General features: G+C 40.0%; 1 protein-coding gene and 1 pseudogene across 5 annotated transcripts in view; both read right to left on the bottom strand.

Moving 5' to 3' along the window:
• Window positions 1–25,104, bottom strand: part of Nlgn1 (neuroligin 1) — an 883,993-nt gene that overhangs the window by 408,166 nt on the left and 450,723 nt on the right. The gene's annotated exons all lie outside the window — the stretch shown is intronic.
• LOC121453007 lies at window positions 1,791–6,246 on the bottom strand (annotated as a pseudogene).

The raw sequence follows: 25,104 nt of genomic DNA, 5'->3' as shown, positions 1-25,104 counted from the left end.
ACATTTCCAAATTATATATCTTTGTATGTAAAGTTTAAAAAACTGTTTGTTAGTTAGCCATTTTTTTCTGTTTTCTTTTTATCTTCCTCCCCCCTTTAATTCCTTTTGTAAAAATATCTTCATTGTTTTAGAATGTTTCCCACTGTACAGTCTACTCTTGAGGGATTTTTTGTTTTGTTTTTTCCCAAGACAAGGTTTCTCTGTAGTTTTGGGGCCTGTCCTGAAAATAGCTGTCGTAGACCAGGCTGGCCTCAAATTTACAGAGATCCACCTGCCTCTGCCTCCTGAGTGCTGGGATTAAAAACATGCACCACTGCCCGGCTAGCTTTGAGTTCTTAATCTTTCTGCTAGTGACAGAATTAATAATATCCTTCTGTTAGATATGAACCATCTAATCTCATTAGTAGGTTTTTTTCTTCATATATACCTAAGCTGTTTTATTTTCTTTCATTTTTGTTCTCAGTCTCTTTATCTGTCTATCTCTTTTTCTCTGTCTCTCTGTTTGCCTCTCTGTCTCTGTATTTATTTGTGTGTATATGTATATATATATATGTGTGTGTGTGTGTGTGTGTGTATGTGTGTATATGTATTTGTGTATGTGTGTACATATGTGTGTATGTGTGTGTATGTGAGTGTGTATGAATATTGGGACATATGTACCGTGGAGTACCTGTGGATGTTGGAGGATGACTTTCAAGTGGGTTTTTTCTTGACACCGTGTTCCAGTAGGATCCCCTGCCTTGTCTTTGTCACAGGACATGTGTCCTCCAGGCATTAGCTAGTAAGCTAATTCTCCTCTTCCCAATCCACACAACCTTGTAGGACATGTGGGAGTACAAATGAGGCTACTGCATTCACATTCAGCTCTTTATCTGGCTTCAGAGATTGTACTTAGGTTGTCAGGCTTGTACAGTAGGAAAGTCTGACACCTGGTTCATCTCCCTAGCCATCAAACTATTTTATTTTATTTTATCTAAAAATCATATTCAGAGCTTGAAAGTAAAATGTCTTAAAAAGTCTCTAAATGTAGTAAAAATTATTCATTTTTATGGGGGGGAGGGTTTCTTTGGCTTTACGTGACCTGATCCCAGTCCACCATTGAAGGAAATGAACGCAAGAACTTAAGCCTAGTGAGAACCTAGATGAAGAAATTGAAGCAGTAAAACCAAGAAGGCTCATTCTCCCCGGCTTGCTCGGTTTTCTTTTCTTTCTTATTCATTCATTTATTCAGTTGATTTTATTGAGCTATGCATTTTTCTCTGCTCCTCTCCCTTCCTCTCCCCTCTCCTTCAACTCTCTTCCCTGGTCCCCATGCTCCCAATTTACTCAGTAGATCTTGTCTTTTTCTACTTCCCATGTAGATTAGATTCATGTATGTCTCTCTTAGTGTTCTCATTGTTGTCTAGTTTCTCTGGGATTGTGAATTATAGGCTGATTTTCTTTGCTTTATGTCTAAAACCCACTTGTGAGTGAGTACATATGATATTTGTCTTTCTGGGTCAGGGTTATCTTACTCAATATGGTGTTTTCTAGATCCATCCATTTGCCTGCAAATTTCAAGATGTCATTTGTTTTTTTTTTTTTTTCACTGTGTAGTACTTCATTGTGTAAATGTACCACTTTTCCTTTATCCATTCTTTGGTCAAGGGGCATTTAGGTGGTTATCAGGTCTGGCTATTACAAATAATGCTACCATGAGCATAGTGAGCACATGTCCTTGTGGTATGCTTGAACATCCTTTGGGTATGTACCCAAATGTGGTATTGCTGGGTCTTTTTTTGGGGGGGGGGCTTAGGTGTGTTTATTTCTGTGTAAATCGTTACAAAACCAGATCTCTGGGGCTGTCACTGACTCCCATTACCTCAGAGTGCGAGGACTCAGAGCTGGCCAGCCCCCACCCTCGCACACAGACACTCCACAGCCTCCGCTGGGAAGGCCTTCGCTTGCAGGCTATGTAAGAGTGGGCCTTAAACACACCCCACCCAGGCCCAACTTTAGTAAAGTGCTTGAGCAGGGGACAGAACCCAGGTAACCCAGCTCCTGTCTCTCTCTATTCCGATTCCAAACTGGGGGGGGGCACTTCTCCCCAAAGCCCTCAGCATCTCTAAACAAAGGCTGCCCTGGTGTGGCTGGGAGACCCAGTCTCCATCCCAAAGGCTCCTTTGGGCAGAGGGAACACTCACCTACTGCAGGGCAGGAAGAGACGCCTGGCATTTTGGCAGCTGGACTGAAAGGGGCTGAGAAAACAGGTGCGTGTTTGCCCCACTTCCTCAGAGTTCCTCAACCATAAGGGCATTGACACAAGAACACCCTGATGTCTCTAGGAGGTGTGGAAGGGCACCCCAGGCTCCCATCCCCAGGAAGCTGAGTTCCCCAGTGACAATGAGAGCTGGGGTGGAGTAAGGGTCTCTGTCTGCACACAGGAATGTGATGTCATCGCAGCATGCCAGAAAGAGAGGAGGGCTTGTCCAAGGTCACTCAGGAAGAAGACAGGACCTGGACACCCACCCGCCTCCTACCTCCCAGCCTTCCCTGCCATTTCTAGAACTCCACACAGTCTCTGGCCTGGCCTCCTGAGAGCTCCTACCCCATATAGTATCTTTGATTCCAGAACTGTGGGGCAACACAAAGTCCCCAGATCCTTGGGACGGGACCTCTTTGTCCCAGCTAAGCAGGGGATGATATGGGGCCGATTCCTGGGGCTCTGATGCAAGGCCTATGGGAAAGGACATGACCTAAGCCTCAGACTAACTCTGCAAGACCCCTGTACCCTGATTGACTATGCTCAGACCCTGACTAGACAAGAAAGACCCCCTGACACCTGATTAAACCATACAGAATTCCAAATCCCTGATTGACCAAGAGATGACCCCAGCCCTGCTTGGCTGGAGAAAAAACTTTCATCAAGGCCCTGATTTGATTGGCTGGGAAATACTCCAGTCAGCCCAGACTGGCTGGAAGATGGTCATGGTCAATGGTTGAACCAGAGCCACTTTGCCTGCATCTCTCTGAGACTGCACTGATGGGATGGCTAGGCGCAGGAGGGGTGAGAGAAGGTGATGCCGTAGAGCTGGGCCCAGGATGAGAAGACCCTCTTCTCGGTGATGAAGCGGTGGTGATTGCCCTTACGGCTGTGCTCGTTCTGGATGTAGGTGACACACTCATTGGGCCCCTTGGGCTCACTGTAGTGGTATGGCATGCGCTGCAGGCGGGGCCGCTGGCTGCAGTAGTCGGGAGGGACCATGCCGTACACGTGCACATGGTCACACAACTCCACCGCAATCACCATGGTAAAAAAAAGCCCGTGCTCAACCAGGAAGGGATTTTTCCCTGTCCTTGCCCGTCTCACCCCGGAAGAGGTTGTCAAACTGCTGCATATGGGCGGGAGAGACGGCGTAGGCCTCCATGTTAGGGAACGCAAGGCCCGCCCGCTGGATAACTCGCAGGAGACAGCCCTGTGGCTTCTGCATCTTGTTTGGGGAGCCCCAGAAGATGAACACCATCTCAGGGGTTCGGTTGACGAATTCCTGGGCTTCCTCAGCACACGGACCACAATGGAATGGGCCACTATGCGGAAGGTGGTTTTGTTGCCGACGTCGGCCGAGTAGCCAGTGGTGGGAGCATCATTCATGCGGATGGTTCACTCTGCCCGCTCAATCTCAGGGCCCAGTATGGTGCCCAGCAGGTGGCTGGAGCTGGTTACAATCACGCACTGGTTGAACCGGGAGGGCAGCGTCTTGTTTCCCAGGATAGGAAAGTAGGCGTTGGAGAAACTCCACTTCTTGAGGTTGACGGGCCGAAGCACGCGGCCCCTCAGGGAGCCTTAGTGGAAGACCTCGTTGGCACTGTTGGAGCTGTAGAGGATGAGGATGGTTGATGAGAGCAAAGAGGACCACAAACACTGCTGACCACTGCTCCTCTGCCGGGGAGCGCCAGGCCCCCCGCGGCCCCCTTACCCCCTCACATGGCGCCGGGAGCCGAGAACCGGGGTCCGCGCTGCTCCGGCTGCCCAGGCCCCACCGCCTATTGCTGGGTCTTGAGGTAGACTGTTTCCTAATTTTCTAAGAAATCACCATAGTGATTTCTAAAGCAATGAAGGGGTATTCCCTTGACCCCAGGTCCTCTCCAGTATAAGCTGTTTTCAGTGGTTTTGGTCTTGGCCATTCTTACAGGTGTAAGATGGAATCTCAGAGTTGTTTTGTTTGCATTTCTCTGATGGCTAAGAAGGCTGAGCATTTTCTTAAGTGTCTTTCAGCCATTTTAGATTCATCTGTTGAGAGTTCTTTGTTTAGGTCTATACCCCCATATTTTTGGGGCTATTTGTTCTTTTTATGAATAGTTTCTTGAGTTCTTTGTATATTTTGGAGATCATCCAATGTAGGGTTGGTGAAGATCTTTTCCTATCCTGTAGGCTACTGTTTTGACTCTATCCTTTGCCTTTTTGTCTTAGTGACAGTGTCCTTTGCTTTACAGATGCGTCTCAGTTTCAGGAGGTCCCATTTATTAACTGTTGATCACAGTGTCTGTGCTTTTGGGGTTATATTTATGAAGTGATCTCCTGTGCCAATGTGTTCAAGTGAACATACCACTTTCTCTTCAATGAGGTTCAGTGTAGCTGCCTTTATGTTGATGTCTTTGATCCACTTGGACTTGAGTTTTGTTCGTGACAATAGATATGGATCCATTTTCATTCTTCTACATGTTGATACCCAGTCATTCCTACACAATTTGTTGAATAAGCTTTCTTTTTTTCTTTTTATATTTTTTGCTTCTTTGTCAAAAATCAGGTGTTCCTAGGTATGTGGATTGATATCTGGGTCTTCAATTTGGTTCCATTGGTCATCTTCTTTGTTTCTATGCCAATACCAGGCTGTTTTCATTGCCATAGCTCTATAGTAGAGTTTGAAATCAGGTATTGTGATGCCTCCAGAAGTTTCTTTATTGTACAGGATTGTTTTGGCTCTCCAGGGTTTTTTATTTGTTTGTTTGTTTGTTTGTTTTTCCATGTGAAATTGGGTATTGTTCTTTCAAGGTCAGAGAAGAATTTTGCTGAGATTTTGATGGGCATTGCATTGAATCTGTAGGTTGCTTTTGCTAAGATTGCCATTTTTGCTATGTCACTTTTACCTACTCAAGATCATGGAACAGCTTTCCATTTTCTAGTGTTTTCTTCAATTTCTTTCTTTAAAGATTTAAAACTCTTGTCATACAGGTGTTCCACTTGTTTGGTTAGAGTTACTCCAAGATATTTTGTGTTATTTGTGACTATTGTGAAGGGTGATATTTCTCTGATTTCTTTCTCTTCCCATTTATTATCTAAATAAATGAGGGCTACTGATTTTTTTTTTTTTAGTTAATCTTGTATCCTACTACACTGCTAAAGTTGTTTATAGTTGTTCTTTGGTAGAATTTTTGGGGTCAATCGTGTAAACTATCATATCATCAGCAAATAGTGAGAGTTTGACTTCTTCTTTTCCAACTTGTATACCCTTGGTCTTTTTTTTTTTTATGCCAACCTCTGTTTGCTCAGGCGTTGGAGGCATTTTATACCAAACGCAATATCTGTATCGTCAAGTGCTATTTAGGCTCAGGTGTTGGAGACATTTCACATCAAAGGCTATGTGCTCACACAGTATTATCAAGCTCAAAGACCTCTGGCTTCCTTTTGATTACATTTAAAACATCCCCTCAGAGCCTCCCCACATGATGGACAGACAGCATAAAGCAAAGGTAACCAAGAACGTAAAAGAATGGGGCAGTAGCAGTGGGTATTATTTTAATCAAATCTATTTTGTTTAACAATAACTATAGATAGTGAGAGTAAAAGATTTAAAACTCATTTCAAAACTGTGTATTTTGTTAAACCAAAGAGAAGTTGACTTCAAATTGTTTGAGGCAAGCTTCAGGGCCTCAGTGAGGAAGGAAGCTTCCATTCCGTAGCAATAACTCTAAGGCTACTGGGGCTCGCCTTACACTGACTAATCTCATGAAATGTAGCCTCTGGTTAGCCACTGGGCACCTTGATGTGGAAAGAGGCATGCATGGGCAAACATGCACAGACAAGCAAGATTTCTTTTCAGTTAAAATTTTAATATTTTAGTTAAATGGATTAATATCTAAGTAGTATTAGATACTATTATGGCATTTTAAGTGTGCAAGCATGTATTCTCCTTTCTTTCCTATAATTTCCTGGTGTACCCATTACCTCCTTGTTGCCTTCCCAGACACAGTCTTTTTCTCTTTCATATTTCATGTGTTCTTTTTCACCCCCTATTCCCTCCTTGTCACCTAGATTTATTCTTTCTTGGTCTTCTTTCTAATTTTAGAAAGAATTTTTTTTTAATGTAAAAACAGCAAAAAATGCAAATTTCCTTAAAGGAAATTTGTTGGGACAGCTTTGATAAATCCAGCGTGAAGCATTATCCTTGTGGCTGATGATATTAAGGGTGATTGTCAGAGAGGCCGTTTGTGGCTCTGCTCTGTTTTCCTGTTCTAATCCAAAGACAAGTAGACTGATCTCAGTCACAATTTCTCAATGACTAGCCAGCACTGGAGTCATACTAGAGATCCTCTCATTGCCTACACATCCAATTTACACTAGATGCATACTCAGTTAGCGAGAGTGCTATTAAATTTCCTGTCCTGCCTGACTTAGACACAGGCCAGCCAAAGACCAAAGACCAAGGTATAACATTGACTACCACACTAATCTATGGAAACTTCCTACCATTTTTCCCACCTATCTGGACCATAACTAGGACAATGGACCCACCAACCATCATTTATTTGAGTTATAAATTGAAGGTGTCATTCAATAATTTATTTCTCATGAATTCTATTTAAATGCTGTTTGTTTGAAATGGACTGATCTATGAATAATAAATACTTTATATTGTGTTTGAATGCCATCCAAGTTTTCATAAGCTAAGCAGCATTCTATGTGATCCTGGAAGCCTGAGGGCAATGGACAGACAATCTCAGTATTACCTAAAGCTGTTGTGGCCTTGGTCTCTGTAGTCCTGCTACATGAAGTAGCAGAAACAGGACTGCAGAACCAGCCTCCAACAAGTGGGAGTTTATTTCCATAGTTGCAGGCACCATTCTATTTTTATTGTTGCTGTTGTTTGTTTTTTTCATATTCCATTTCTGCTTTGTTTTCAGTCACAAGCAGAACCATCCTATCTTTTAGAGGATTGCGAATAGTGACCCATCTGCAATTCAGTTTTTAATTGAGACATTTTAATTGATTTTCAATGGAAAAACATTTGCTGAACTCCTCTTGTGTGATGGGTATTTTGTTGAATCCAGGGAGAGCAAAGGGCAAGAGATTCTTTTACTTTTGGGGGATTCTTATTGAAAAATCTTCACTGGGTAAACATTTAGTTTCATGCACTCTCTTACTGATGGCCAACACAAAAAGAATGCAGATTATTTATTGGGCTTTTAGAAATCCTGTGTTCTCAACTCTATTTCTGTTTTATACATTCCTGATTTCAGGTCACATTGATCTCTCATCCCAAGTTTCATTTTTTGAGGAATAATTAAAAGAAGCCAACATTAAGTTTCTCATTGGAATGTCAGATAACTTAATTTGAGAAGATACATTGTAAGGCTAATCTGAGAATAGTCTCTTTTTCCACAGCCTTTTATACCTTCTAAATGATGTGTTCCCTGTTGTGTCTTTGTAAAGATGTGGACATATGTTCATGAATTTTAGAGTTTTAAAATGTTGATGCATGAACAAACACACAAAGTAAATCAAGTTAAAATCTATAATTTAAAATAACAAAATTCTGACAAAATACAAATTTGCAATGAAATGTCTGAAGAGATAAATTGTAACAGGCCCATTAATTACTTAGTAACTGTTGACCAACATCAGAATCTGTTGAAACCAAGGACAGGTATTCTGACTACTCTTTTTATAATTTTTCCTGTCTCATACACAGTGCTACATTTATCCTGGTTAACATGTCTTCCCCTCCAATGTTACAACTATCAAGTAAAAGAGAGATTTATAGAATAAAAGACTTTCTTTCAAATGTTTGCACAATTTATCTGAACTGGATGTTTCTGGTGGATGGAATTCTTAATGCAGCCTTTAAATATAATAGTATATCATTCAAACATAACAGAAATACCAGCCAAAGAGAAAATGAATCAGAAGTCTTGATTATATGCTCATTTGTGATGTTCAGGTTTACATATATTATGGATTTATTTATAACAACATATAGTATATACATGTATATCAGTTCCAATAAAAGTTGATAAGTACTGAAATGCCCTATGCCCTTGTTCATACCGTGTATCTCCTTTGAGAATTTCTATACCAAAATTCAAGGTCCTTTGTTTCCACCCTGTGTATTAATCACCAACAGCATATGTAGCTTTCTATGAATAGTTATTTTCAATTTTCAAAAATGGGGTTTTTATATGTTAATTCTAGGAATCTCATTTTTAAAGAAACTTCATTGTTTTTTTCCAATAAAAATTAATGCTCATGGCATTTGGGAAATAGAAGTAACCTTCCCACAGGCCTTTAGACAACCACATACATAACTTCCTGTATTATAATTACACTATGTTAAAGATACTAATGCTCATTGTATTTACAAATTTTGTTAATATTTTGTATGTAGAGCTTATCATAAAGGCATTATTGATTTTTACGTTGAATAGAAACTTAAATATAAGCAAGTGCTAATGGAAAGGAATTACTTTTATTCTTCCTACATATGATAGCAATCTCGACAGCAGAGAATGATTCTGCCATTTAAAGTACAAAGTTCAGATATAACACCCTTCACCATTTACTCTCCCTCAAACAATAATGGCACAGCTGAATGTGACCCTCTGCTGCTGAAGTTAACTTTCAGCAATCCATTGCTATGCTCCTCAAAAGGCTGAAATATCACCTAGTAAAAATATAACCAGAATATGATAAGTGACATTTAAGTAGAAAAGAGCCAGTGCTTTGTCCTCATCGTGGCTCTTTTGACAGCTTCTGCCTTTTGGTGTAAGGACACTTCAAGGCTCTGCTCTTCCTGCTGTTTCCCCCTCATTTCTTTTTCCTGTATGCCTCTCTTTTGTCTGACCTCTCCCCTCCCCACCTGTGATGGGAGATCCCCTTTCTACTTTAGCTGCATTGGAGTTATATGTAAGTTGTTCCTGGCCTATCAAAAATGAAGACCAGGATATTTCCGCACACATGAGTGAAAGACCTCAGCTGAATTTTACTACCACTGATATTATGTTTTTGAGACCCCCTCCATTGCCTTCTGTATAGAAACTTGAGAAGAAACATCCTAAAAGGGAAACTAAGTTCATCACGAATTGGGAGGAAAAGGGGTCTCTAAACCACAGTGAATGTGGTACATCTCACGATTATCCATCAGGGCTTTTTTGAAATACACTAGGGAGATGTACAGAACTTTATCAACTGACTACCCACCAAAGCCTGCAAGTTATTCTTAATAAGTACTGCACACACATGCACATGCATACACACACATACACACTTATTATATTGGTTTGTTCCTTAGAGACAGAGGCTGTGTCTGGTACAACTTTCAATCATAGTCTGCTGTGTGTGTGTATGTGTGTGTGTGTGTGTGTGTGTGTACTATTCTTTCTAAGTGGACTTGAAATTCCTCAACCTTTCTTTTGTCTCCATTATTTTACATATTTAAACAATTTTTTCTAGAAATTAAAAGTCACTTTATTATAAGTGAACACAAAAAAGTGTTCTTCATACCATCACACAATAATAATGGACATATTTGTTAATTTTTATTATTTATCATAAGTTGCCTAGCACTAATATTAACTAATATTTTAATTTACTAAACTCTATAAGATGAAAACATAGCCCGCATATTTCTTTAAGTACTTATAGTTTTATTTAATATACGAAAATAGATCTTCATTATTGAGACATAAAAATGTCTTCATAAAACAAATTATCATACAACTCAAATTATCTGTTGAAGATGGATAAATGCCAAGGCCGTTTTGTAAGTGACACAAAGTTGAAGTACGAGCAACTTGGTAAATTAACCTGTGCAAGAATTCTAACTTACAAAAAGAAAAAACTGCTCTGTTCTTTACAGTTAGTTTACTGGATGGATGAAACCAAGCTTTAGATCAAAATTGCTCTGCTTCAGGGCAGGAAAATGATTTGCTATTGAGTTAAACTAAATTTAGGAGACAGTGTTGATTACCATGATTGGATCTAATATCATCTCTGCTAACTGTAGTTAGGTGGTTATTTAAAATTTTATATAAAATGTTTACAGAAACCCTGTTTTGCAATGCAAGAAAGTGGTGAGCTTTTCCCTATAATGGTATAAAGACTGAGGCTTGATCACCAAAGTGAAGGAAAAAGAACAATAACAATTACAATAATAGAAAAAGGAATAAGAACATTGTTTTAAGAATTTTTAATTAGGGTTGCAAGATGTCTCAGTGGTTAATGGCACTGATCACCAAGCCCGAAGCCTTAAGCTTGAGTCTTGGAACCCACATTGTAAGAGACAAACTCATACAAATTATCATCTGACCTTCACATGTTATAATGCATGAGTACACATAAAGACATGTCGGCACACACACAAGTTCATATAATAAACAAATGTGATTAAAATTATAGATAAAAACAAAAGGAAGATTACTTGGCTAGAGAAATGAATCCCAGTATATTGCTGATAAATTACTAGCAGGGAAAGCAGGCTTCATTGTGTCACAATGCAAACTTACAAGAACTATAAATTGAAGATTCTGGTTATAGGGCAAGATTGTCTAACATCACCCTTGGAGCTGTAGGATGCTCCATGGAGCCTGAGAGTCCCATGGAGGCTTCTCAGAGAGATGCAGCCACCTAGGAGGAGTCTACAGAGTGCATAGTATTTCTGAAACAACTTAAAAAGGCAGGGCTTCTAAGAAGATGCATTTAAAAAGTAGTTTTATGAAATTTTGGATTGGGGGAAGGTGGTAGAATGGAGAGGTTCAGGCCATGGCTGCCTGAGAGCTGCAAGCCCTATGGCCATGCCTGGGTACCAGTAAAAGAGCCAGTGCCACTCAGGGCAAAGTGGTGTCCATGATCAGAGCCATGGCTTGAAACATGTTGATGTCCAGGATCTATGTGGCTGCAGGATGATATGGGCGAGGAAGGTTTTTGTTGTTGTTGTTTGTTTGTTTTTTGCAGTGGTGTCAATGACTCAGAATCACAAGTGAGAATGGGAAACATTAATGGTTTCTGAGACAACCGCACAGAAAAGAAGCAGTTGAAACAGAAAGCTATTGACAAGTGTTCTCAAAAATTGTGATAAAGATGATGAAGGGTTGTTCTTCACAGTTGATGGCTTCTTGTGACAGAGTGGGACAGACTCAGGTTTCTTTAACAGCTATTGAGAGTGTGACCGTGTTCTAGTGAGTATAAGGGCAACACAAATTTGATTTGGTGTTTTTTTTTTTTTGGAGTAAGTGGGGGGGAGAGTGGACGTGGGAGGAATGAGAAGCAAGTCAAGTGTGATTAGGGTACATTGTATGAAATTCCCAAATAGCTAATAAAAAGTATCCTGTTGTAAAGTACTGAATAGTATCCTAATTTTTAAATATCTTCACCATTTTTATAACACTCATTGTACCAATCCATCAGAAATATCATACATATTTATGAACTAATTTAAACAGAATAATAGAAGAGCAACTATGTTCAGAAGTTTGGGGATGAAATTAGAACCACCATATAATTCCCTACTAGCAAGAAAATGTGTATATTCTTGAATCAGAAAACACAAATATATTGAAAAGCAGTCTCCCAAGGAAGTGTGTGTTATATACACAACATTTTCTATGAGATCCCTTCTTGACTAAAACCAACTAATCAATTGTATGCTATTGATGTCCAAATTTGATATTGACTGAAACTTAGCTGAAAATACAAAATTAACTGTATATGAGTCAGTTGTCAAAAATTCAATTTCTGATGTTGTTTTACTCAGAGTAGATTACAGTAAGATACACGGATAATTCATTGAAATGCTATTATATTTCTGTCATTCATTCATTCACACATTCACAGAGACATAGACCTCCATGTAAATGATGGCAGAAATAGCCATCTGCTCTTTGAGTACTTCCACTATTGTTTGCAAATACTTTCCTGCCACAATCAGGAATGTTCATGGTAATAGCTGCTGTTATCCATTCTTGTAAGATTCTCTGCAAAGATATTCTCAGAGCAAGATATTCTCCAACTACAGCAGTTACAATGACTAGGTTTCAGGCCTCAGGAAGGAAGCAGATATCTGCACGGGTGTTGGTTTGAGCGAACTCTCAGCTCTGCAGGCACCCTGATCTTGGATAAAATGCACTTGGAGTGGGAGCATGCAATCCTCTAAGCTTCAGACCCAGGGCTACCTGGTTCACAGATGACAGTTCTTATTTTTTATGTGAAAATTATGAAGTAGGAATCTGTTGTCTTTACTTCTTTTTGTTTGTTTATGTGCTGCCTAGGTTCACTCAAGAGAGCCATTTATCTTCCATAGCACACCTAAGAGTCTTCACATAGTTTTCGAATGTCACTGACTGTGAAGCAGACATAATGTATCATAGTCACATTTCAGGCAGTACCACGATGCCACCTGGATGGAAACCCCACTGTCTCTTCTTTTAGTATAGTTCCTTGGTCAAGCGTCTCTGTGATTACCTTGTGTGACTATGAAAGCATCTTTTTGGTTGTCCTGTGCTGAGGAATGAATCACACTCTTGCTATATGGAAAAGTGTTCCTGTGGTATACTTTGCTCCAAAGGCTTTAGCTCTTACCACTTGTATGTAAGACTTAAGGAAAATCACAAAGTATATTGAAGGTGAAGAAGTTATCCTAAAATAACTGAAGTTTGGGAGTAGCTGTATGATTATACAATGTATATTGACTTTAAGATAGATGAAACTTACAAGCATAGTTGGGTTCAAAATTAAGATTTTTAAACAAATGGGCCTGGGGACAAAAAGACAAGGAATAAATGTGAAGAAACAAACCAAGCAAGGTTAGTTACAACATTCTAAATGTTTACAACCATGCTGAACTGCCATGCACTATGGGACGACATTCACTTTTGATGAGCATTGCACCAGATTCATCAACTGGCACTAAAATCAGTGTCTCCCCCTTTCTGCTTCAGTCTATTCAGAAATAATTCACACAGCTTCATCTATGAGGCAGTGCGGCTCTTGCGAACTTCCTCTGCTTTCTGTCTCCATAACAAAAACTCCCACAGTTTCCCACCAAATACTTCTTTTTATGGAACCACTTATTTGAACTGCCTGGAAAGAGCTTCCTATGACTGGTGGGACCGCAGGAAGGACTAACAGAACGAGTTTATCCGCACCCTGCACTCAGCGTCCAGAGGCACACAAAACTAATCTATCCAAACGTTACATAGTATGATTCCAAATTTTATATCCAAATTAGCTGATAGTTAAGCTGAATGAAACGGTAAGGGTGTTTGGGAAGATAAATTTGAAAATATCAGTCACTTAAAGCTGCTTTGTTTTTTGTTAGTTTCTTGCAGTATGTCAAGTACTCTAAGAGTCCAATACTTAAATGAATACAAATATGCTCTCCTCCCTCCTTCAGATGCCATTTTGATAAAAACTGCCTTATGATAAATAAAGATTTTTTAAGGGAAGAAATTTGTCACCCATGATGTAAATAGATTAAAAAATATAGAAGATCATATTCTAATTAAAATAATGACAGTAAATGACAATGTCCTAAGCAAAGTGCCAATATCTACCATCTATTAACTGTCATATCCATGGGCCAGAAAAACTCAGAGCTGTTACTTACATTTCATTTTTCAAAGTGATATGGAGTTTTGTTTTGTTTTTTACTGTCATTATGCCTGGGAAACTAAGGGGTGTGTTGTCATAATTCTTGAATTCTGTACTTGAGTTCTGCATTTAAAAAAGCCACTCAACTACCTACTAGTGAGTTGACAATTTTATTTATAATAAAGCAAAACATTTTTTTTACTTGATCATAAATATTCCAATAGAGCCCCTTTTTCTTCCTATTTACCTCTCACCACCATTATTCGATACTGAGCGCTGCTATATCAAGACACACAGTGGATTCCTCCCTTACTTCGGGCTTTCCTTTCTTAGTGGGTATGTGTGCACTATGCCTGAGGCGTTGTGCACGTGTGTGACTCTGTACATGTGTGCACTATGTGTGAGGCGTTGCGCATGTGTGTGACTCTGCACATGTGTGTGACTCTGCACATGTGTGTGACTGCACATGTGTGTGACTCTGCACATGTGTGTGACTCTGCACATGTGTGCACTATGTGTGAGGCATTGTGCACGTGTGTGACTCTGCACATGTGTGTGACTCTGTACATGTGTGTGACTCTGCACATGAGTGTGACTCTGCGCATGTGTGCACTATGCATGAAGCATTGTTCACATGTGCGACTCTGCACATGTGTGCACTGTGTGCGAAGCATTGTGCATGTGTGTGACTCTGCACATGTGTGCACTGTGTGTGAAGCATTGTGCATTTGTGTGACTCTGCACATGTGTGCACTGTGTGCGAAGCATTGTGCATGTGTGTGACTCTGCACATGTGTGCACTGTGTGCGAAGCGTTGTGCATGTGTGTGACTCTGCACATGTGTGCACTATGTGTGAGGCGTTGCGCATGTGTGTGACAATGCACATGTGTGTGACTCTGTACATGTGTGTGACTCTGCACATGTGTGTGACTTGGCGCATGTGTGCACTATGTGTGAGGTGTTGCGCATGTGTGTGAATCTGCACATGTGTGCACTATGCGTGAGGCATTGTGCATGTGTATGACTCTGTACATGTGTGTGACTCTGCACATGTGTGCACTATGCGTGAGGCATTGTGCATGTGTGTGAATCTGTACATGTGTGTGACTCTGTACATGTGTGCACTATGTGTGAGGCGTTGTGCATGTTTGTTACTCTGCACATGTGTGCACTATGTGTGAGGCGTTGTACATGTGTGTGACTCTGCACATGTGTGCACTATGCGTGAGGCACTGTGCACGTGTGTGACTCTGCACATGTGTGCACTGTGTGCGAAGCATTGTGCATGTGTGTGACTCTGCACATGTGTGCACTATGTGTGAGGCGTTGTGCATGTGTGTGACTCTGCACATGTGTGTGACTCTGCGCATGTGTGAACTATGCGTGAGGCATTGTGCATGTGTGTGACTCTGCACATGTGTGTGACTCTGCACATGTGTGCACTATGTGTGAGGCGTTGTGCATGTTTGTTACTTTGCACATGTGTGCACTATGTGTGAGGCGTTGCGCATGTGTGTGACTCCGCACATGTGTGCACTATGCGTGAGGCACTGTGCACATGTGTGACTCTGCACATGTGTGCACTATGCGTGAGGCATTGTGCATGTGTGTGACTCTGCACATGTGTGTGACTCTGCACATGTGTGCACTATGCGTGAGGCATTGTGCATGTGTGTGACTCTGCGCATGTGTGCACTATGCGTGAGGCGTTGTGCATGTGTGTGACTCTGCACATGTGTGCACTGTGTGTGACGCATTGTGCATGTGTGTGACTCTGCGCATGTGTGCACTGTGTGTGACGCATTGTGCATGTGTGTGACTCTGCACATGTGTGAGGCATTGTGCATGTATGTGACTCTGCGCGTGTGTAACTCTCAGGTGAAAGCACTTAGGAACTGGTTCGTCCCATCCATCTTTACCTGTGTTCAGATCACACTCAAACATCAGGCTTTTGAGGATTGTGCTTTTTCCCCGGCCGCATGCAATGGCTTTCTACAGTGAGTTGGCTGTGTTTGTCGGGAGAGACTGTCTTTTGGTGGAATTGAGATGAAATACTACTGACTGCGCTCTGTCCTATTGCAACTCTTCCAGAACCCACTTTTCAGGTTCCAGATTCCAGATTTCATCATGTTTATAAAGATATTTCTGCCAACAGCACAACTGATTTGCATAGCCTGTCAGAACAGGGAAGGAACGGAAATATTTTTGTTTTTCTTTTGCTTTCACTTTATTGAAAACCCTGAGGGGAAATGGAAACTCACCAGAATTGCATATCAAAGCAGTCTCTTGACTTAAGAACATTGTCGGTTAACAATAGGATGAGTTCTTTGACAAATTGGTTTGAATCAAGGAAGTAAATCCCATTATACACAGGTGCATGCTGCAGGGTCGTGATGTAAATGGACCTATAGAAACCATCACCTGTGCCTATTAAAATTCTGAACCCTAAAAGTACGCACAGATTTCTGTGATTCCTTTGCTGATATGAACGATAATGGAAAAACTCAGGAATTTAATATCATTTTTGTAGAAATCCGGAGTAATTATAAATCATAAAGCAAGGCAGGTGCATGCTCTAAAAACAACAAATAAGATGTTCACAGGAGAATGGTCTTCTCTAATCATGAGTCAGAAAAGCATCTGGAGTCACTTTTATTAATAGTCATTTACTTTAAAAAAATGTAATGTTTAAGCAATTCAAGAACTAAGAAGTGCTAAGAGTGGGGGACATAAACCTATCCAGAGAGGAGCACACCAGCTGCTGTCCAGCACCAAACAGTGAGTCCTGAAAACATAAGTCCAAGTAAGATTCTACAGATTGAGCAAGGTGTGTCTATTATGGGACATATTTAAAGAATTCCTATTTAAGGCTGTTTCCGTGCACTGATTGATGCAGCAGCATGTAGGTGTACGCATTAGCAAGACTTACATGGTTTATAATAGATGTAGATATATGTTTATCTCATTTGCTTACTGAAGAACTTCACTGATATTTCCTCATCACTACATACAGATATTGCCAGTTATTTGTCTGAACACCCTATCTTTGCCTGAACTGTAAGTCTTTGCTATACTAAATGTTTTCTACCGTGGGCAGAAATATAAACTTAAAAGTTCAGAAGCCCATTCTCATATCCCACCATCACTCTGTGAAGATTTTCTATTTTTAATGGTTCCATTGATAAATGTATTCTTTGGATGTATATGTATGCTGATGTTGCAATTCTTTTAATTATCATCTGCTAATACCATCCATTACCAATAGGAACAGTGAAGAATTTAGAAGAATAAATTCTATATTTTTCTAACTCTCCAAATATAATCTATGGTAATTACTGTACCATTTTTATTTTTAAATTTTAAAATTGTTAACATAGGACTTTTTTATTTCATTCATTTTTCTGCTTTAATAAATATGACTTTAAAGTATAAAGATGAAGGACAGTTAAAAGTGTATCTTTCCTCTATTTCTATCCAGTCTTATTCCTTCACCACCATCCAATTCTGTTAGACATGCAATTTTTGTTTTTATGTTGACAATGTGCGATGCATGTATGTCAAATTTGGACTACATGAAATCACCTCATTAATTAAACTGCTTTTGTAGACCTAAAGATGGATGAACAGCAAATTATCAATCATATGACTGAAAAGAAACTATAAGCCAATAAGCTCATCGTACATTCCTTGCCTGCCAGCTTACGTTCCTTGCCTGAAAATAGGAGCTGTAAAAGGTCTGCTACCAACTGAAGGTTATCTGACCTGTGACCACCATCAGGTAATTTGAAATCAAATCTGGCTATTCCCAGCAGTGTTTGCCACATTGGTGGCACAATTTCACTGCTGCCTTGATCCCAACAGGACCGTGCATACTATATTACTGCAAGCGCATCACAGCACACAGCACCCATGAATGCACAGATACATCTTGGCTCAACTTTGCAACAGCTGCGTGTTGCTATTTTCCTGGAAAGGTGATGTTTTCCGGTCTAGTGAGACATTAGCTATTTATTGAAAACAAACGTCTAAGAAATATTTTCTTTGATCAATCTTCAGCATGTAAGTTGAAAATTAGTTTATCTCTGGATTATACTCTACTAGAATTTTTTATGAGAAAAAAATGACCTGTGACTTTCTGACTAGGTTATCATAAATATCTTTAAATGAAATATGGCTTTAGATGAGAACAAAATTTCCAAAAGCTTGGATATGTCCCTAAACTCACAATTGCCGTTTAATATTGTGTATTTATGCAAACTAATACTGTCATGATTGAGAAATCTAGAATCATTTGTATGAAGATTTTCTTTCATCTTTAATAATGGTAAGTTATAAATAATGTTTATATATTCATATCTTTGTATATGTAAAAGGGTTATTTCAAAATAAGTTCTTTATGAGTTACTAACAGTAAATGCTTGACCTGTATACATATTTTAAAATATATCTGTGTTCTCCAGCTTGCTTACAATTTACAGCACAAGGGATTTCAAATAGAAGAAGTTTCAGAAGCTTTGGTATACACCAGTGGCATGGATTCCGCTCACAGTCCTAAGTCCTTCCCTCAATAGGATATTTCTCAATGTCTCCTTTAGACAGAGGTGTGCATAGACATGTCTACGGGCAGCTTCCATATCAATTTGTTAATACAAAATAGACAAGGCAGAAAGTGTTCATAACTAACGAAGTTGTGGTGAACTTAAATTGTTGCATTTTACTTTGTAAGAGAGTAACCATTTATGCGGAATAGAAACCGAGGCCCAAAGGCCCTGTTATCTCAATTCTTCCTCGAATCAAAAGATACTCATTGATAGAAAGATACTCATTGTTCATTAGGGAAACATCTTTGCTCTTTTAAATATGTTTTACCTGATCTTCTCATGCTTCACATTTTTCTATTATAAAACTTATGTCTAAATCTTGATTCATTTACTTTAGAAATAATTTTTGACTCACAGAGTAAAATAAGTAATCTTTTTCCTAACTACAACTAGCTTATAAAAGAAATATAAATGAATATGTTGCTAGTGTTAGTCTATAATTTTTATGAAACAACATAATTGGATTGGGGGAGTTAAATACAGGGATTTTCTTTGAAGCCCTGGCTGTCCTGGAACTTTCTCTGTAGATCAGATTTGCCTGAACTCTGATATCTGCCTGTCTTTGCCTCCTGAGTGCTAGGGTTGGAGGTGTGCAACACCACTGCCCACCTTATATTTAGAAACTTTTAAATAGTAAAAAAATCCTCATAAATTAAAAAATGGCCTCTAAACACCAAAACACACTTTTAGAAGATTCAATAAGAGATGTCTCTATATACAGAGACCTAGACAACAGATAGATATTGACTACAACATATGTGGCCCATATTTAAACAATGCTTAAGAAAGATCTATGTTGTCAAACTCTACATTGAAAAACAAGAAATAGGATGGCAGGATGGTTCAGTACGTAAACGAACTTGCCAGCAGGCTCTATAACCTGAGCCTGATGCCAGGCTCCCCATGGTAGGAGAAAAGAACTCCTCTCCTGAGGTCCTTTGTCCTCCATACTGGTGCAAAAGAGTAGCTACACATTGCTGTGAATGCACTTGCTCATGTACAAACACACACACACACACACATACACACACACCAGCAACGGCAACAACAACAAATGAATAACTTTTTAAATAGATAATTAAAAGTAACGACTTAAAAGTTCTAAAACAAATTGTAGAATACAAAATGCACAACACACTAACTAAATCTCAGAAAGAAAATGAAGAGAAATATAAATGAACATTAAGGAAGGAAATATGAGTAAAATAGTAACAGATTAGTAAAGATTTCATAATTTGAGGAACTGGACAATTTTGTGCCAGAATTTTCACACTATAATATACATGTCTGAGTATATGCTGTATGCACATCAAAAAAGATTTTAAGTTTGTAGATGAAGACAGTACATGCCAACAGCACCTGATTCATCACATTGCACATATAAAAACTGAAGCCTGGAGGAAAACATCACTTTTACAATGTGAAGAAAATCTGTTTTGTTTAACTGATTTTATTTATAATATCAGTAAGTTCAAAGACTATTCTCCAAACATCCCTTTCATGAATGAAGATTCCCAGGGTGCTTCTGTTTGTGGTGGTCTCTAGAGACAGTACTGGACCCTCTGAAGACCCTGGGTGCTTCCTGCTCATGGAAACCTCAGAGCATCAACTGCACCAGCACACATCCATGGTCACAGTTCTATCTGTCCATTAGACTCACCATTTAAAGAGAAAGACAATGGAAGCTTGTGTAAGAGTAACTGAATGATGAGCTGTGATGTGAATTTGAGATGGTTAGTTATGGGTCAATGCTCAAAGCAGTTTTCTAACTCGCCAGTAGTCTGCATGCACATTGTTAAAGCCCTTAGTCGGGAGAGCTTCTGTTCTTCTTTCTTTTTGATTTACTTCTCTAAAAGTGTTTCTTGCTTTGTTGCCATACAAAATGATAATGAGGAGAAACATTATTCATCCTGCAATAGTATCCCACATACAGTTTTCGTGAAGAAAGGAAAGCAGGAATTTATGCAATGACTTACACCGGTCTAAAACTGTAGAAACTCTGATTTTAGAGAAAAGCTGTACAGACATTTCCAAACTACAGCGATTACAACTAAGCACTGACATCGCTGGTTTCCATGGTGGAGAAGACAAGAATAAATGATTTGAAGAATATTTTTTGAACAAAGGAAAGCATTTTTTCATGATGGGAGTAATGATAAATCTACAGCTTCCTGTATGAACCACCCATGCGATTTAGTCCTACTAATGAATAACGAGTCTCATATAAAATTTTCATTTGCATATAGCACTGAAGGGTTAAAATTGACATTTCAAATGAATTGAAGGCAAATGGTATGTGAGTTAGGAATTATCAGGGGGACAATTTGCAGACTCCTTCTGATATTGAAGTTGTATGTTTACAGTGTGATAACCAATGACAGAATCATGACACATTTAATCAAGGACTGTGATGAGTAAGAAAATTCAGAAACAGAGAACTTACCCACAATACAGTGCTTCTGGAGATCGCTCAACCCTAGCATCTGATTATTAGATTATAATTCTAAAACAGAAGGTATCTGTGCCTTTAGATCTTGGGAACGGTGTCTGAAATTAAGCATCTCAGTGCAGGAAGTGACAGATGATTCTGCCCTTCTCTTTTGTCTGGTGTGTAGCTGGAGAGAAATATATGACTCGGTGGAAGGCAGAGAAGTCTGAGAGAGCTCATTTTTCTTCACTCATGCATCTTTACAGCTTTGCAAAGTATTATACACTGAGAATTCAAAATGGAAAAGGATAGGCAGGAAGTCTCTCCCAGACTCCCTGTGCATGTGAGGGTGACAACATGAAGAAGGACGTTTAGACGGTAAGGGAAAAAACAGCTTTGCTAAAGGAGGATTTTAATATAGGCAAATGCTGAAATATAAACAAAACATTTGTGTCTTAGTTATTAGCTCTTGGTCATGGTTGATGAGTGCGTTCTTTAAAGAAATGTGTGCTAAAGTCAAAGAGTAAAATTGTTCTAGACGTCTTAGAAAATTAAATAATATACTACTAACTTCATAATGCTATTCATTGCAGCTTAAAAGGTGGGCTCTCTCAGCAATCATCACTTTTCAAATTTTTGTTATTTATTTTTATGTTTGTGGGTTTTTTTTTTTTTTTTTTTTTTGCCCAGATGTATGTTTGTGTAACACATGCCCATGGAGGCCAAAAGAGATGATTAGATCTCTCAGGAGTGGAGTTACAGAGGACTGTGAGCCACCAAGTACATGCTCGCCATTGAAACCAGAGCCTTTGGAAGATCAACCTCTGCTCTTAACCACTGAGCTATCTCTCCAGCTCCAACAGTCACCGTTTTAAAACAATACTCTGTACTGTTTTCTTTTCACATGGTGGCACTGTGTGAATGTATGCATATGCATTCACAAATGAGTTCTCAAAGTGCTTTAGTTACTATCATTTCAGTAGTGTTTGTTCCACGTCTACAGCACAGGATAAGAAGGTGGCAGAAATAATGAAAGATTAGTTGATGTGATTGACAATTAATTGGGCTTTGAAAGAAAAAATAAACAAAGTAATAAAATTACAAAGATTTTATGAGCATGTTTTCAGCCAAAAAAAATATTATAAGCACTAAGGGTAGCTATTTAGGGCATAGAGAGAATACCAAGCAATCTAGACTTTTAGGATTTCAACGCTGAGTGTGAGAGGCCAAGGCAGGGAGGAGCAATCACTGGGTGGAATCAGATAAAAAGTTCCTGGGGAAGTGGCTCAGCAGCTGAGAGCCCTGACTGCTCCTCCGTCATCCCCGGGTTCAGGTCTCAGCAGTCACACCGCAGGTCAGAACACCGCAGCTCAGAACTGTTTGCAGCTCCCGTTCCAGGAGACTCATGCTCTTTTCTGCTCTCGGTAGACACAGGGCACACAGGTGGCAGATGGGCAAAACACTCATACACACTAAATATTTTGTTTAACAAAAGATAGCATAAAAACAATAACTTTGGGTTTAAATGGCCCACTCTGGCTCCTCCTTGGGAACTTTGTAATAATTTATTAATAGTTTTCAAGGAAACACCTCTTATTCTAAGAACGGCACTTCAAGAGGAGTTGAAGATCCGTGACATCATTTCCTTTGTAAAAATTAACTAATTCCAACGTGGATACTGGCACTGTTGCATCAGCTGCCTAGTTCCTCGTGGTTAGGAAGGACATTCCTGATGGAAGGTCATGTGTTTTTGTGGTTCTGTCTACCTCTGACCACCGTGGCTGTTAACTGGAAGTCTGTTATCTGTAGCCCATGTCACCTGAGACGTCTATATTTCCTTCCTTCTTCAACTATGAGTTTTGACTTGGAATTACTCATAGAGACCCCTTAATCTTCTTTAAAGGCCTACTGTGCTGACTCCCCTCTCCCCACACCAAAAAAAAAGGATAATATGATTCAAACCACAGGCGGTGTAAAAGCTTAAATGAGATAGCTCTGGCAAAGTACACAGCCTAAGAACTAACACATGGTAAAGGAGCAGGATTATTTTCCTGGTAATACTGTCGCTAGGACTGCAGTGACCAACACGTTTACAACATTGGTTCCTAGGAGAATAGTCTACAGCATTCAGAGTGGCGTCTGTATTCGATCAGCAGGAGAAAGGGTACAGTGTATGTGACAAAGTCCCAAGAGGGACACTCGCCACTTTGAAGGTGGCTCTGCTGCCGCAGAAATAGTTTCTTTGCCTCTTGCTCTTAGGGCAAAAATAAGATCTGGCGAGGAGGATCCAGCAGAGGGACGATTCCGAGATGCAAACTACTCTTGTCACATAGATCCTGAGCAGGGACCCTGATCTACTGTGCATGTGCGACGGCCGGCGCCCCAGCCAGGAGACAACGTGAAACTACAAAAGGCTCGCCACATCTCTAGCAGAGCTGAAGTTCTGTGCTCTTTTCCCTCAGCTGGGATGAAGTATACGCATATGTGTATACCTTGTGATCTCATGGCGACCATCAATTAGAAACGGCTTGATTTCATGCGTATTGAGCAACCAAAAGTGTGAGAGGGAGCTACTGTGGATGGTTTGAAAAAGGCCATGGTCATTTTCTACTTTGCCCTTGGTTTGTAATTTTTGTGATAGAACCCAAATGTGGCTCTTCCTGGAAGGCAGGAGAATCTATTATGCTTTCCTCAAAGCAGCTATTTAAGTCCTGGTTTATCCATGTGGGATTCAATGCTATGAAACATTTTTACCCAGTGCATCGTCTCAAAGACATTAAAGTTTAAAAGTAAGCATTTAGTCAGTTTACCAGATTAGCAACCAATTATCACAAATATTAAATATTTGGATGAGTAATTTCAAATATAATTTTAGTTTAGGTGTAAGCATTTTGTTGGCACGATTCAGACATGGAGAGAAAACAGCACAAACACAGGAAACGCTCAGGCATTTATGGTTCTGCAGAAATCCTTTAAAGGATTCAATATGGGTTAATAACTGATGACGACGTAAGTAAGAATAAAATATAAACTGTAACTACCACTACCTTTAATAACATGAAAGTGAATTCTTAATGATCTTAAAAGAATTCACCGATGTCCTGGCAAGACTTGACATTTTGAAGACTCTAAAGTGACCATAAATACACCCACTATTCCTTGCTTTAAATAGTGCAGTATTGAGGCAGATGAGCACCAGAGAGACTGTGTCTTCTCAAGCTAACAGACCCATAACACTTGTGAATGCAATAGCAGCCCTGGGAACCTGTACAAGATTTGCATTCCAGCAAGCCAATCAACACTGCAGCAGGGAGGAGTGCGTGCTCACAAGCCTATACCTGACTGAGAGGCTACGAAAGACAGACAGATGCTGGGGGAGAGTGAGCGTTCTTTAAGTCTGTGGTCACTCATAGTTAACCACATGCAGTGGATGCCCATGACTAGAGCAACCATGGGGTACACAAATCAGATTTGACATGTTACTTAATAAACGTGGTGGTGGTGGTGGTGATGGTGGTGATGGTGGTGGTGATGGTGGTGGTGGTGGTGGTGGTGATGGTGGTGGTGATGGTGGTGGTGGTGATGGTGGTGGTGGTGGTGGTGGTGATGGTAGTGGTGACGGTGGTGAGGGTGGTGGTGATGGTGGTGGTGGTGACGGTGGTGATGGTGGTGGTGATGGTGGTGGTGGTGGTGGTGGTGATGGTGGTGGTGATGGTAGTGGTGACGGTGGTGATGGTGGTGGTGATGGTGGTGGTGGTGACGGTGGTGATGGTGGTGGTGATGGTGGTGGTGGTGGTGGTGGTGATGGTGGTGGTGATGGTGGTGGTGGTGATGGTGGTGGTGGTGGTGGTGGTGATGGTAGTGGTGACGGTGGTGATGGTGATGGTGGTGGTGGTGGTGGTGTGTGTGCGTGCTTGCGTGTGTGCATGTGCATGTGTGTGTGTGTGTGTGTGTGTGTGTGTGTGTGTGAAGTTATAAGGGGGAATCTAAGGGTGGAGCTGGGACTAATTATAGGGAACTATGAGAGCACAAACAATATGAAAATGACTGTATGTATGGATGATTCTCAAGGAATTAATAAAATATTTTTAAATGATTCTTAAATGAGTTATTTATTATCTTGGAGATAAGGAGTTAGATGTCTCTTCTGGTTTTACTGAAAGAGATATTATATGCCTAAGCCACAGAAAGCTAAGAACAGATACATATAGAATTTCCCCTCTCTTTTATTATT

Source organism: Microtus oregoni, unplaced genomic scaffold (assembly GCF_018167655.1).
Source record: "Microtus oregoni isolate MIOR12 unplaced genomic scaffold, Mior012 000010F_ref0000083, whole genome shotgun sequence".
NCBI classification, from domain to species: domain Eukaryota; kingdom Metazoa; phylum Chordata; class Mammalia; order Rodentia; family Cricetidae; genus Microtus; species Microtus oregoni.
The sequence above is the reverse complement of the archived record's forward strand: the minus strand, read 5'-3'. Positions and strand labels throughout refer to the sequence as shown.